This window comes from Moschus berezovskii, chromosome 9 (assembly GCF_049115385.1).
Source record: "Moschus berezovskii isolate FMDL1 chromosome 9, NW_MosBer_1.0, whole genome shotgun sequence".
Taxonomy (NCBI): Eukaryota; Metazoa; Chordata; class Mammalia; order Artiodactyla; family Moschidae; genus Moschus; species Moschus berezovskii.
Window position 1 is genome coordinate 43,480,543 of NC_142468.1, and position 13,353 is coordinate 43,493,895.

At 39.6% G+C, this 13,353-nt stretch overlaps 1 long non-coding RNA gene and 1 other non-coding gene across 3 annotated transcripts in view; one reads left to right on the forward strand and one right to left on the reverse strand.

Annotated features, from left to right (window-relative positions):
• LOC129563255 (uncharacterized) overlaps positions 1-13,353 on the forward strand; it is a 174,330-nt gene that overhangs the window by 106,160 nt on the left and 54,817 nt on the right. The window lies entirely within an intron of this gene.
• Positions 4,693-4,799, reverse strand: LOC129563681 (U6 spliceosomal RNA). The gene has a single exon (XR_008687419.1). It is a non-coding gene; the product is annotated as a U6 spliceosomal RNA (small nuclear RNA).

Genomic DNA, 13,353 nt, shown 5'->3' on the forward strand with positions numbered 1-13,353 from the left:
TCGATCCTTGTCTCCAGGCTATTTATCTCTAACTCTACTTTGTTTTCAAGATTTTGAATCATTTTCGCTATTATTATTCAGAATTCTTTATCAGGTAGATTCCCTATCTCTTCCTCTTTTGTTTGGGTTGGTGGGCATTTATCCTGTTCCTTTACCTGCTGGGTATTTCTCTGCCTCTTCATCTTGCTTATGTTGCTGTGTTTGGGGTGGCCTTTCCGTCTTCTGGCAGTTTGTGAAGTTCTCTTTATTGTGGAGTTTCCTCACTGTGGGTGGGGTTGGACAGGTGGCCTGTCAAGTTTCCCTGGTTAGGGAAGCTTGTGTTGGTGTTCTGGTGGGTGGAGCTGGATTTCTTCTCTCTGGAGAGCAGTGAAGTGTCCAGTAATGAGTTATGAGATGTCAGTGGGTTTGGAGTGACTTTGGGCAGCCTGTATGTTGAAGCTCAGGGCTATGTTCCTGTGTTGCTGGAGAATTTGTGTGGTATGTCTTGCTCTGGAACTTGTTGGCCCTTGGGTGGTGCTTGGTTTTAGTGTAGGTGTGGAGGTGTTTGATGAGCTCCTATCGATTAATGTTCCCTGGAGTCAGGAGTTCTCTGGTGTTCTCAGGATTCGGGCTTAAGCCTCTGCCTCTGGTTTTCAGTCTTATTCTTGTGGTAGCCTCAGGACTTCTCCATCTGTCACTTCCAAGGCAGTGCCCTCTGTTTTAGCTTCTTCTTTGCTGGTCTCTTCAGTGTCTAATTTTCCTTAAAGTTTATTTTTTTCTCCTTGCTGAAACATATCCTTTAATAATCCTCTTAATCAGGTTCTAAGGGTGGTAAATTCCCTTAATCTCTGTGTGTTGTCTTTATTTTGCTCTGTCTCAAATGATGGTTTAGCTGGTACTAAGGTCAGGAAGCAATAGTTAGAACTGGACATGGAACAACTGTTCTATATCCATGTAAGGGAAAGCTACTCAGAAAAATACGAGGAATAAGCTATTAATATATACAATAACAAGAATGAATTAAAATAATTTTCTAAAGGGAAGAATTCGGGCAAAAGAATACATAATATATGACATTTACAAAAAATCCTTTAAAGTGTTAATTAATCTCTACTGATAGAAAACAAACTAGTGCTCACCTAGAGAGTGGTGGAGAAGAAATAAGAAAGGGATTGCAGGGGTATGGGAAGACTTGTGGGGGAATGTATAAATTTGAACCATGATTTTAATTTATGGAGGTGCCTGAGTGATGACAGAGAGGCCAATGCCATCAAAAGGTAAATTTATTACTTACATTTATCAAGAGAAAAGGGGCATGCCAGTCCACGCAGGGCCACTTGGGGAAGCACCAGGTTGGGTTGGAGGCAGAAAATGAGGAGGGGAAGCCAAAGCCAGAGCATTCCCTGGGGGTTCTGTGGAAAAGTCAAGGCAGGTGAAGGGAAAGAGCTTAGAACTGGCTAATTTAAATGATTCTGGTGGGCTTCAGGGCATGGGGGATGTTGCTGTTTGTCTGATACCTGGTCCTGGGTTGATTAAGAGCAGAGGAAATATTGGCTTGGTGTATGTGAGTTAGATAAGAAAGCGGGTCAGAGTATGGACTCTGGGTCACATAGGAGATACAAACTATTTAGCTGTTAAACTGGCTGTGCAGTTAATGTATGCAAATGAGACAAAGAATCAAAGAAAACACAGTTATAAAGCAGGAGTGATGGATATATTAATTATGGTGATTAATTTGATGGCTTCAGGGGTGTATGCATATGTCAAAACTCATCAAACTGTAAAATCACTTACGTCTTAATAAAGCAGTAAAAATCTGAAGTGTAATTATTAAACAACAGAAACACAGCACATAGATCACTCAAGAAAAGGGGGAAATAAAAAGAGAATAATGATAGGAAAAGAAATAGTAAACAGAGGAAAAAGGATGGTAAACAGAAAACACAAAATAATGGTAGAAATGAGACCAAACATGACATTTTAAAATAGTTAACAATTATTGAGTACTCACTACATGCCAGGTAAGAACATTGTCTTATTTAATTTCCATAATAACCCTGTGATGAGGTACTAATATTATCCTCAGCTTCTTTACATATGAGAAAAGTGTAGTGTGGAAAGATAAAGGAAATTGCACGGGGCCACACAGAGATGAGGGAAAGCGCCAGGACCAGGACTCAGGTGGTTTGGCACATGCTTTTTAACTACCACACCACAGCTGGTGCAAATGCACCTACAGAGATTAAAAAATAGAGTCATGCCACTTACAAGTGACACACCTAAAACACACAAAGCTTGAAAACTAAAGGTACTGAAATATATACCCTTGGAAATAATAACATCAATATAAGGCAAAAGTGAGCTAAAGGCAGAGAAGTGTCAAAAGGGCTAATTTTGAAGACTCAATCATAAAAAAGGAATGATCCATTATGAGATATGACAGTCATCAACTTGTCTATGACTGTATTACTGAAATATATAAATAAAAAATATCAAATTATAAGGAGAAATTCTTATAATCAAAGAGATTTTTAACATATTAGAAACGATCAAGGAAACATTAGGAAATAAACATTGAAAGGATATAAAAGATATGGAAGAACAAAAGCTTGTTAGCAAGCTTTGTCTAACATATAGTATTCCATACCCTAAAAATAGAGAATGCACTACTTTTATAAGTTCTCTATAAATCACTTGCTAAAACATACTAATCATATACAAGATCACAAAGGAAATTTCAGCATTAATGTCTAATAACAAGGAAACACATTGAGAAACCATGGTAATAGAATGCTATAGAGTAGGAGTTGGAAACCTATATATAATTCAGGGACCAAAGTGACCCACTGCCTGCTTTGTAAGCCTTTTAAACCAAGAATAATTTTTACCTTTTAAAATGGTTTGATTTTTTTTCAATATTTTATGATGTGAAAATTACATGAAATCCAAATCTGAGTATTTATAAAGTTTTATTTGCATGTATCCATGCTGGTTCCTAATAGTCTAACTGCTTTCCCACCACCTGGGCTGAGATGAGTAGTTTGTGACAAGAGTCTGTGTGGCCTTAAAACTGAAAATATTTACTATCCAGCCCTTTATAGAAAAAGTTTGCTGAGCCTCTCTGAAAAATAAATAAACTAGAGTGGCAGATATGAATATAGATAAAGCTTAAATAATTTTTAAGAATACAAGCTGTATGATACCTGCAGCATGTTACATTCTGTCAAGTTTTTAAAATAATATTATATAATCTTTGTGGTTACTGACAACTGTAGGATTTAGAAACAGATACAGGTGATGGACAGGGAGGCCTGGCGTGCTGTGATTCATGGGGTCGCAGAGAGTCGGACACGACTGAGTGACTGAACTGAACTGAACTGAACTCAGTGTCTAATTTCCACCCTGACACTAGGGGGCAGTGGTGGACACTATTTTAGGCTCACCTGTTCAGTCATGCTGTGGGGAGGGAGGAACACTGCTAACAAATATCACTGGCATCTGTGGGGAGTGCTTGCAGTGTCTCAGCCACACTGGGTTTGCTCCCGCTCACAGCGTGTGTGCTGTCCCTGTCTATACTGCTCAGGCTCTAGGTTCCCTGCCGGGAACTGTCTGAGGCGGGCCCTGGGTTGCATGCACTTCTCAGGTCAAAGCTGCTCAGGTTCAGGTTCTGGGGTACTCCACAAAGGCGCAGACTTGGCTGGGCCTGCGTTTTGTGCCCTTCCCTGGTCAGAGCAGCTCAGGTGACCAGGTGTTTTGGTGAGTGCAGTAGTTGCGACTTATCGCATCCCCAGTCCCTGAGGCTCGGTTTTCTGGGTGTGAAACCAGCGCACCTTCTCAGGCGGATGTCGACCGCCAGAATCCCAAGAAGTCTTGGTTAGCAATGAAGCCTGTTTGCAGTTTGGTATTGGATGCCTCTCTGGGGCCGCGATTGACCCCTTCCGGCTCTGGCTGCCCTCCCCTGCCTGTCTCATTGGGGGATGGGCCATCCGCAACCGGCTACCTCTAGTTAGTCCTTTGTTCTGTGAGCGGGTCTAGCGGTGTCTTCAGTTCGATTCAGTTCAGTTCAGTTGCTCAGTTGTGTCTGACTCTTTGTGACCCCATGGACTGTCTCTGCCCACACTCCTCTGCCTGTGGGATTTCCCAGGCAAGAATACTGGAGTGGGTTTCCATTTACTTCTCCAATAGGCATGTGGAGTACAAGAGAAAGCTTTGAATATTGCATTTACCAAAACAAAACAGTAAAACTAAATTTAGTGACTGTATTTCAAATTTTTAAAATGTCAACCAAACTCGATTAAAAACCAATTATGTGCACCCATGGCTGATTCATGCTGATGGATGGCAAAAATCACCACAATGTTGTAAGGTAATTATCCCCCAATTAAAATAAATTAATTTTTAAAAAAGCAATTAGCTTAAATGTATAACCTTTAACTGATTCTTCAAAACCATGGTGTTGTATTCTGTTTCTTAGGTAGAATAGTTTCTTTCAACAAAAAATGTGCACATAGCAGTATAATGTCTGAAATATTAATTTTGGCAACTTACTTTATGGCACTGTTTCTGATATGTAAAATGCACTTTCTTCTCAGCTCTTAACTTGGAAAATGTATTTCATGACTCTAAGAATTTTTAAATTTATTTTAATTGGAGGTTTATTACTTTATAATATTATGATGGTTTTTGCCATCCATCCATATGAATTGGCCATAGTAAAATATGGAGTGCTTCATGAATTTGTGTGTCATCTATGTGCAGGGGCCACACTAATCTTCTTTGTTTCATTCCAATGTTAGTATGTGTGCTGCCAAAGTGAGTATCGAATGTTGTTTTAAGTCAGCTTTTTTGCTCTTCTCTTTTATGTTCATCAAGAGGCTCTTTAGTTCCTCTTCACTTTTTGCCATTAGAGTGGTATCATCTGCATATCAGAAGCTGTTGATATTTTTCCGGACAATCTTGATTCCAGCTTGTGATTCATCCAGGCTGGCATTTTGCATGATGTACTCTGAATATAAGTTAGACAAGGTGACAGTATATAGCCTTGTCTTGTGCATGTGGTGTACATGCTAAATCACTTCAGTCATGTCTGACTCTATGTGACCCTATAGACTGTAGCCTGCCAGGCTCCTCTGTCCATGGCATTCTCCAGGCAATACTGGAGTGTATTGCCATGGCCTCCTCCAAGAAATCGTCTTCAGTTCAGTTCAGTTCAGTTCAGTCGCTCAGTCGTGCCCGACTCTCCGCGACCCCATGAATCACAGCACGCCAGGCCTCCCTGTCCATCACCAACTCCGGGAGTTCACTCAAACTCATGTCCACAGAGTCGGTGATGCCATCCAGCCATCTCATTCTCTGTCGTCCCCTTCTCCTCCCGCCCCCAATCCTTCGCAGCATCAGAGTGAGTCAACTCGTCGCATGAGGTAGCCAAAGTATTGCAGTTTCAGCTTCAGCATCAGTCCTTCCAATGAACACCCAGGATTGATCTCCTTTAGAATGGACTGGTTGGATCTCCTTGCAGTCCAAGGGACTCTCAAGAGTCTTCTCCAACACCACAGTTCAAAAGCATCAATTCTTCGGCGATCAGCTTTCTCCACAGTCCAACTCACATCCATACATGACCACGGGAAAAACCATAGCCTTGACTAGACTGACGTTGGTTGGCAAAGTAATGTCTCTGCTTTCAAGGTTGGTCATAACTTTCCTTCCAAGGAGTAAGCGTCTTTTAATTTCATGGCTGTAATCAGCATCTGCAGTGATTTTGGAGCCCCCAAAAATAAAGTCTGACACTGTTTCCACTGTTTCCCCATCTATTTCCCATGAAGTGATGGGACCAGATGCCATGATCTTTGTTTTCTGAATGTTGACCTTCAAGCCAACCTTTTCACTCTCCTCTTTCACTTTCATCAAGAGGCTTTTGAGTTCCTCTTCACTTTCTGCCATAAGGGTAGTGTCATCTGCATATCTGAGGCTATTGATATTTCTCCCAGCAATCTTGATTCCAGCTTGTGCTTCTTCCAGTTCAGCGTTCCTCATGATGTACTCTGCATATAAGTTAAATAAGCAAGGTGACAATATACAGCCTTGACGCACTCCTTTTCCTATTTGGAACCAGTCTGTTGTTCCATGTACAGTTCTGACTGTTGCTTCCTGACCTGCATACAGATTTCTCAAGAGGCAGGTCAGGTGGTCTAGTATTCCCTCTTTCAGAATTTTCCACAGTTTCTTGTGATCCACACAGTCAAAGGCTTTAGCATAGTCAATGAAGCAGAAATAGATGTTGTTCTGGAGCTCTCTTGCTTTCTCCATGATCCAGCGGATGTTGGCAATTTGATCTCTGGTGCCTCTGCCTTTTTTAAAACCTGCTTGAACATCTGGGAGTTCACGGTTCACATATTGCTGAAGCCTGGCTTGGAGAATTTTGAGCATGACTTTACTAGCGTGTGAGATGAGTGCAATTGTGCAGTAGTTTGAGCATTGTTTGGCATTGCCTTTCGTCTTACTACCCCCGTAATTTGAACCAGTTAGTTGTTCCATATAAAATTCTAACTGTTGCTTCTTGACCAGTATACAAGTTTCTAAAGGCTTTAACGTAGTCAATTAAGCAGAAATAGATGTTTATCTGGAATTTCCTTGCTTTCTCTATGGTTCAGCAGATGTTGGAAATTCAATCTCTGGTTCCTCTGCCTTTTCTAAATCCAGCTTGTACACCTGGAAGTTCTTGATTCACATATTACTGAAGCCTGGCTTGAAGGATTTTGAGCATAATCTTACTAGTATGTGAAAGGAGCTCAACTGTACAGTAGTTTGAACATTCTTTGACATTGCCCTTCTTTGGAATTGGAAAGAAAACTGCCTTTTTCCAGTTCTGTGGCTACTGCTGAGTTTTCCAAATTTGCTGACATACTGAGTGCAGCACTTTAACAGCATCATCTTTTACAATTTGAAATAGCTGGAATTTCATCACCTCCACTACCTTTGTTCGTAGTAATACTTTTTAAGGCATAACTTGACTTCACACTTCAGGATGTCTGGCTCTAGGTGAGTGACCACACCAAAGTGGTTATGCACATCATTAAGACCTTTTTTTTTGGTACAATTCTTCTGTGTATTTTTGCCACTTCTTCTCTTTTGGCTTTGTTAGATCCTTATGGCTTCTGTCCTTTATCATGCCCATCCTTGTGTGAAATGTTCCCTTGGTATCATTTATTTGTACATTTTATTTGTAATTGGAGATTAATTGCAAGTAGGTCACATCATTTTCAATTTGGGGTTGCAAAAGAACCCCATTCTGTGGGTTGTCTTTACATTTTATTTAAGATTTCTTTTGTTGTACAAAAGCTTTTGAGCTTAATTAGGTCCCGTTTGTTTAGTTTTGTTATCTTCATTACTCTAGGAGACAGACCACAAAAGATACTGCTACAATTTATGTCACATAGCCTTTTGCCTATGTTTTCCTTTAAGAGTTTTATGGTATCCATTCCTACATTTACATGGTTAATCCATTTTGAGCTTACTTGTGTATGGTGCTAAGAATGGTCTATATCGTTTTTTTACTTGTAGCTGTTCAGTTTTCCAAGCATTTATTGAAGAGACTGTCTTTTCTCTATTTATGTTCATGCCTCCTTTATCATAGATTAATTGACTATAAGTGTGTGGATTTATTTCTGGGCTTTCTTTCCTGTTCCATTGATCTATATTTCTATTTTGTGTCAGTATTATATTGTTTTGATGACTGTACCTTTGTAGTATTGTCTGAAGTCAAGGATCCTTATTCCTCCAGCTCCATTTTTGTTTCTCAATATTGCTTTGGCTATTTGGGGTCTTTTGTGTCTCCATACAAATTTTAAGATTTTTTTGTTCTAGTTCTGTGAAAAACGCCACTGGTAATTGGTAGGGATTGTATTGAATCTGTAGATTGCCTTGGGTAGTATAGTCATTTTGACAATATTAACCATTCCAATCCAAGAAGACAGTTTAATCTTTCCATCTTTCTGTGTCATCTTTCATTTCTTTTATTGGCTTCTTCGAGCTTTTGGAGTACAGGTCTTTTGTGTCACTGAAAGTGAAAAGTGAAAGTGAAAGTTGCTCAGTCGTGTCTGACTCTTTGTGACCCCATGGACTATACAGTCCATGGAATTCTTCAGGCCAGAATACTGGAGTGGGTAGCCTTTCCCTTCTCCAGGGGATCTTCCCAATCCAGGAATTAAACCGGTGTCTCCTGCATTGAGGGCAGATACTTTTCTAGCTGAGCTACTGGGGAAGCCGTCTGTGTCCTTAGGTAAGTTGGTTCCTAAGTATTTTATTCGTTTTGATGTGATAGTGAGTGGAATTGTTTCTTTAATTTTTCTTTCTGGTCTTTCATTTTTAGCATATAAAAATGCATCAGATTTATGTGTATTAATTTTGTATCCTACAACTTTATTGAATTCATTGAGCTTTTCTGGTAGCATCTTTAGGATTTTCTATGTATGGTATCATATCATTTGCAAACAGTGACAGTTTTACTTCTTCTGTTCCAATTTGGATTCTCTTTCTTCTCTGATTGCTGTAGCTATGACTTTCAAACTGTGTTGAATAAAAGTTGTGAGCATGCACATCCTTGTCTTGTTCCTAATCTTAGAGGATATGCTTTCAGTTTTTCACATTGAATATGATGTTAGCTGTAGGTTTTTCATATACAGGCTTTATTATGTTGAGGTATATTCCCTCCATGCCTACTTTCTGGAGAGTTTTTGTCATAAATGTGTGCTGAGTTTTGTCAAAAACATTTTCTGTATCTACTGAAATGATCATATGCTTTTTATTCTTCAATTTATTCATGTGGTATATCACACTGACTGGGGCTTCCCTGGTGACTCACATGGCGAAGAATCTGCCTGCAATGTAGGAGACCTGAGTTTGATACTTGGGTCAGGAAGATCCCCTGGAGAAGGGAATGGCAGCCCACTTCAGCATTCTTGCCTGGAGAATCCCATGGACAGAGGAGCCTGCTGGGCTACAATCCATGGGGAGTCACAGAGTCAGACACAACTGAGCAACTAACTATCACACTGATTGATTTGCAGATTTTGAAAAATCCTTTCATCCCTGGGATAAATGCCACTTGCCTATGGGGTTTTTCTTGTCACTATTTAGTTGCTAAGTCATTTTGGACTCTTTGTGACCCCATGGACTGTAGCCCATCAGGTGAATTCTTTGCCACTGAGCCACTAGGGAAGCCCCTGATCATTGGGTATGATCCTTTGAATGTATGGTTGGATTTGGTCTGTTAATATTTTGTTGAGGCTTTCTGTGTCTATGTTCGTCAGTTATATTGGGCTGTAATTTTCTTTTTTGTGATATCTTTGTCTGATTTTGGTATTGGGGTGATGGTGACTTCATATAATTAGTTTGGGAAAGTTCTCCCTTTGTTATTTTTTGGAAATAGTTTGAGAAGGATAAGCATTATACTTCTCTAAATGTTTGATATTAATAGAATTTGCCTGTGAAGCCATCTGGTCCTGGACTTTTGTTTGCTGGAAGATTTTCTAATTATAGTTCAATTTCAGTACTTGTGGTTGGTCTGCTCATATTTTCTATTTCTTCCTGGTTCAGACTAAGAAGGGTGTACTTTTCTAGGAATTTGTTCATTTCTTCCAGGTTGGTCCATTTTATTCACATACAGCTTGTAGTAGTGTCTTATGATCCTTTGTATTTCTGCAGTTAGTTGTAACTTTTCATTTCTAATTTTGTTGAGTCCTCTCCTTTTTTTCTTGATGAGTCTAGTTAAAGGTTTATCAATTTTGTTCTTTTTTTTTATTGGAGGCAAATTACTTTAATATATTGGTTGGTTTTGCCATACATTGACACGAATCTGCCCCGGGTGTACATGTGTTCCCCCTCTTGAACCCCGCTCCCACCTCCCTCTTCCCCATATCCTCCCTCCAGGTCATCCCCGTGCACTAGTCAGAATGGCTGCTATCCAAAATTCTACATGCAATAAATGCTGGAGAGGGTGTGGAGAAAAGGGAACCCTCTTACACTGTTGGTGGGAATGCAAATTAGTACAGCCACTATGGAGAACAGTGTGGAGATTCCTCAAAAAACTGGAAATAGAACTGCCATATGATCCAGCAATCGCACTCCTGGGCGTACACACCGAGGAAACCAGAATTGAAAGAGACACATGTACTCCAATGTTCACTGCAGCACTGTTTATAATAGCCAGGACATGGAAGCAACCTAGATGTCCATCGGCAGACGAATGGATAAGAAAGCTTTGGTACATATACACAATGAAGTATTTTTCAGCCATCAAAAAGAATGCATTTGAGTCAGTTCTAATGAGGTGGATGAAACTGGAGTCTATTATACAGAGTGAAGTCAGCCTGAAAGAAAAACATCAATACAGCATACTAACGCATATATATGGAATTTAGAAAGATGGTAACCTTAACCCTGTATACGAGACAGCAAAAGAGACATAGGTGTATAGAACAGTCAATTTTGTTCTTAAAGAACCAGCTTTTAGTTTTATTGATCTTTGCTGTTGTTGCCTTTGTTTTGGTTTCATTTATTTCTGCTCTGATCTTTCTTATTTCTTTCCTTTTACTAAATGGGAGTGGGGAGGCCAGGGTTGTTGTTCTTTCTCCAGTTGTTTTAGGTGTCTGCTCCTTGTTAATGGAATGCTATAAGACTGTTAATTAAGTTTCTGCTCTAATGTCTCATTTAAGGCCTATGTTTCCTCATTGATGTTCTGTCTGGATGATTTATCTTTTGATGGAAGTGGGCTTAAAATCCCCTGCTATTGTTATGTTCCTATTGATTTTTCTATTAGTATTTGCCTTATATATTGAGGTGTTCCTATGTTAGGTGCATATATATTTACAGTATGTATTTCTTCTTGGTTAATCCCATGATCATTATGTAGTGTCCTTATTTGTCTCTTGTAACAGTTTTTAAAGTCTATTTTGCCTGACATGAGTATTGCTATTCTAGCTTTCTTTTGATTTCCGTTTGCGTGGAATACATTTTTCTGTCCCCTCACTTTCAGTCTGTGTGTGTCCAGGGATCTGAAGTGAGCCTCTTATAGACCGCATCCAAACAGGTTTTGTGGTTCTGTCCGTTCAGACAGTCTTTGTCTTTTGGTTTTTGTCATGCCAGTGTCACACCATTTGTCACTCCAACGAGTACTCCCCAGAGCTATCGCCGTCAGTGTCTTTGTCCCCACGGTGAGCCACAGCCACTTCTGGCCTCTGCAGGAGGCGTATTTGACCCGTTTATGTTTAAAGTAATTATTGATATGTATGTTCTTACTGCCATTTTTTAAATTGTTTTGGATTTGTTTTTGTACGCCTTTTTTCTTCCCTTCCTCTTTTGTTCTGTTCTATTGTGATTTGATGACTAATTTTAATTTTGTGTTTGATTCCTTTTCTTTTGTATGTATGTGTCTATTGTAGATTTTCAGATTGTGGTTATCATGAGGTTTTGATATAGAAGTCTATATAAACAAGATTGTTTTAAGTTCCTGGTCTTTTAATTTCAAATGCATTCCCAGTATACTATATTTGTGCTCTTCTAAAATTGCTGACTTTGATATCATATTTCTGTGCTGATGATTTCCTACCTTTACTGTATGTTTTCCTTTACCATCAAGCTTTCCCATTTATAATTTTGTTGTTTCCAGTTCAAGGGATTTTTTTCCACCTAGAGAGATTCCTTTAGGGTTTGTTGCAAAGATGGTCTCTTAGCTTTTGCTTGACTGTAAAACTTTTGACATCTCTGTTGAATCTGAACAAGAGTCTTGCTGGGTAGAATATACTTGGTTCTTCCTTTTCATCACTTTAAATTTATCTTTAAATTTATCTTGACATTCTATTCTGGCCTGCAGAGTTTCTGCTGAGAAATCAGTTGATAACCTTATAGGAGTTCCTTTGTAAATTATTTCTTGGTTTTCCTTTGTTTCTTTTAATATTTTTCTTTGTCCTTAATTTTTGTCAATTTGATTACTGTGTGTCTTAGCATGTTCCACCTTGGTTATATCATGCCTGGGTCTCTCTGTGCTTCTTAAACTTCGATGACTCTTTCCTTCCCCATGTTAGGGAAATTTTTAGCTATTATCAGTTAAAATATTTTCTCAGATTATTTCTCTCTCATTCCCCCTTTTGTGACCCCCTATAATGTGAACGTTGGTGCTTTTAATGTTGATCTCTTAGGCTGTCCTCATTTCTTTTCATTCTGTTCTCTTCCGTTCCGAGGTGGTGATTTCCACCGTTCTGTCTTCCAGCTCCCTTGTCTATTCTTCTGTCTCAGTTATTGTGGTGTGGATTCCTTCTAGTATATTTTTCATTTCAGTTATTGTATTGTTCATCTCTGTTTATTTCGTTCTTCAAGGTCTTTATTAAACATTTCTTGTAAATTTATTTTTGATCTGTGCCTCCATTATTTTCTGAGATCTTGGATCATCATTACTCTGAATTCTTTTCCGGGTAGATTTCCTATCTCCACTTCACTTAGTTGTTCTGGGATTTTATCTTGTTCCTTCTTCAGAAACATGTCCTATGCTGTCTTATTTTGTCTAACTTTCTGAGGTTGCAGTTTCCATTCCTCCAGCTGCAGTGGTGTAGTTCTTGTTGCTGCTGTCTGCTCCTTGGTGGATGAGGCTATCTTAGAGGCTTGTGCAGGCTTCTTAGTGAGCAGGACTGGTTCTTGCCCACTGGTGAGTGGAGATGGGTCTTGTCCCTTTGGTGGGCAGGGCTGTTCTCAGAAAGACTTTAAACATTCTGTCTGCTGATAGGTGAGGTTGTGTTCCTGCCTTGTTGGTTATTTAGCCTCAGGTATTCCAGCACTGGAGCCCATAAGCTGTTGTGTGGGGCTAAGTCTTTGAAAGGAAGTGGTGGCCTCAAGGTGGGTTCTTGCAATGAGTACTCCCCAGAACTATCACTGCTAGTGTCTTTATCCCCACAGTGAGCCACAGCCACTTCTGACCTCTGCAGGAGACCCTCAATACTAGCAGGTAGGTCTGGCCTAATCTTTTATGAGACCATTGCTTTATTCCCAAGGTACTGATATGAATGAGACCTTGTGTATTCCCTCCCAGAGTGGAGTTTCTGTTTCCCTGAGTTCTATGAAATTCCTGTGATAAAATCCTACTGCCCTTCAAAGCCAGATTCTCGGAGGCTCCTCCTTCCATTGCCATACCTCCAGGCTGGGGAGAATTATCTGGGGCTCAGAACTTTCCCTCTGTCTCATTGTAGCTTTCTCTTTAGGTGTCAGGTATCTTTTTTGGTAGGTTTTGGCTATTTTTTTTTTTTGGTTGATTGTTGTTCAGTAGTTAGTTGTGATTTTGGTGTTTTCGTCATAAGAGGTAAGCTCATGTCCTTCTGCTCCATCATC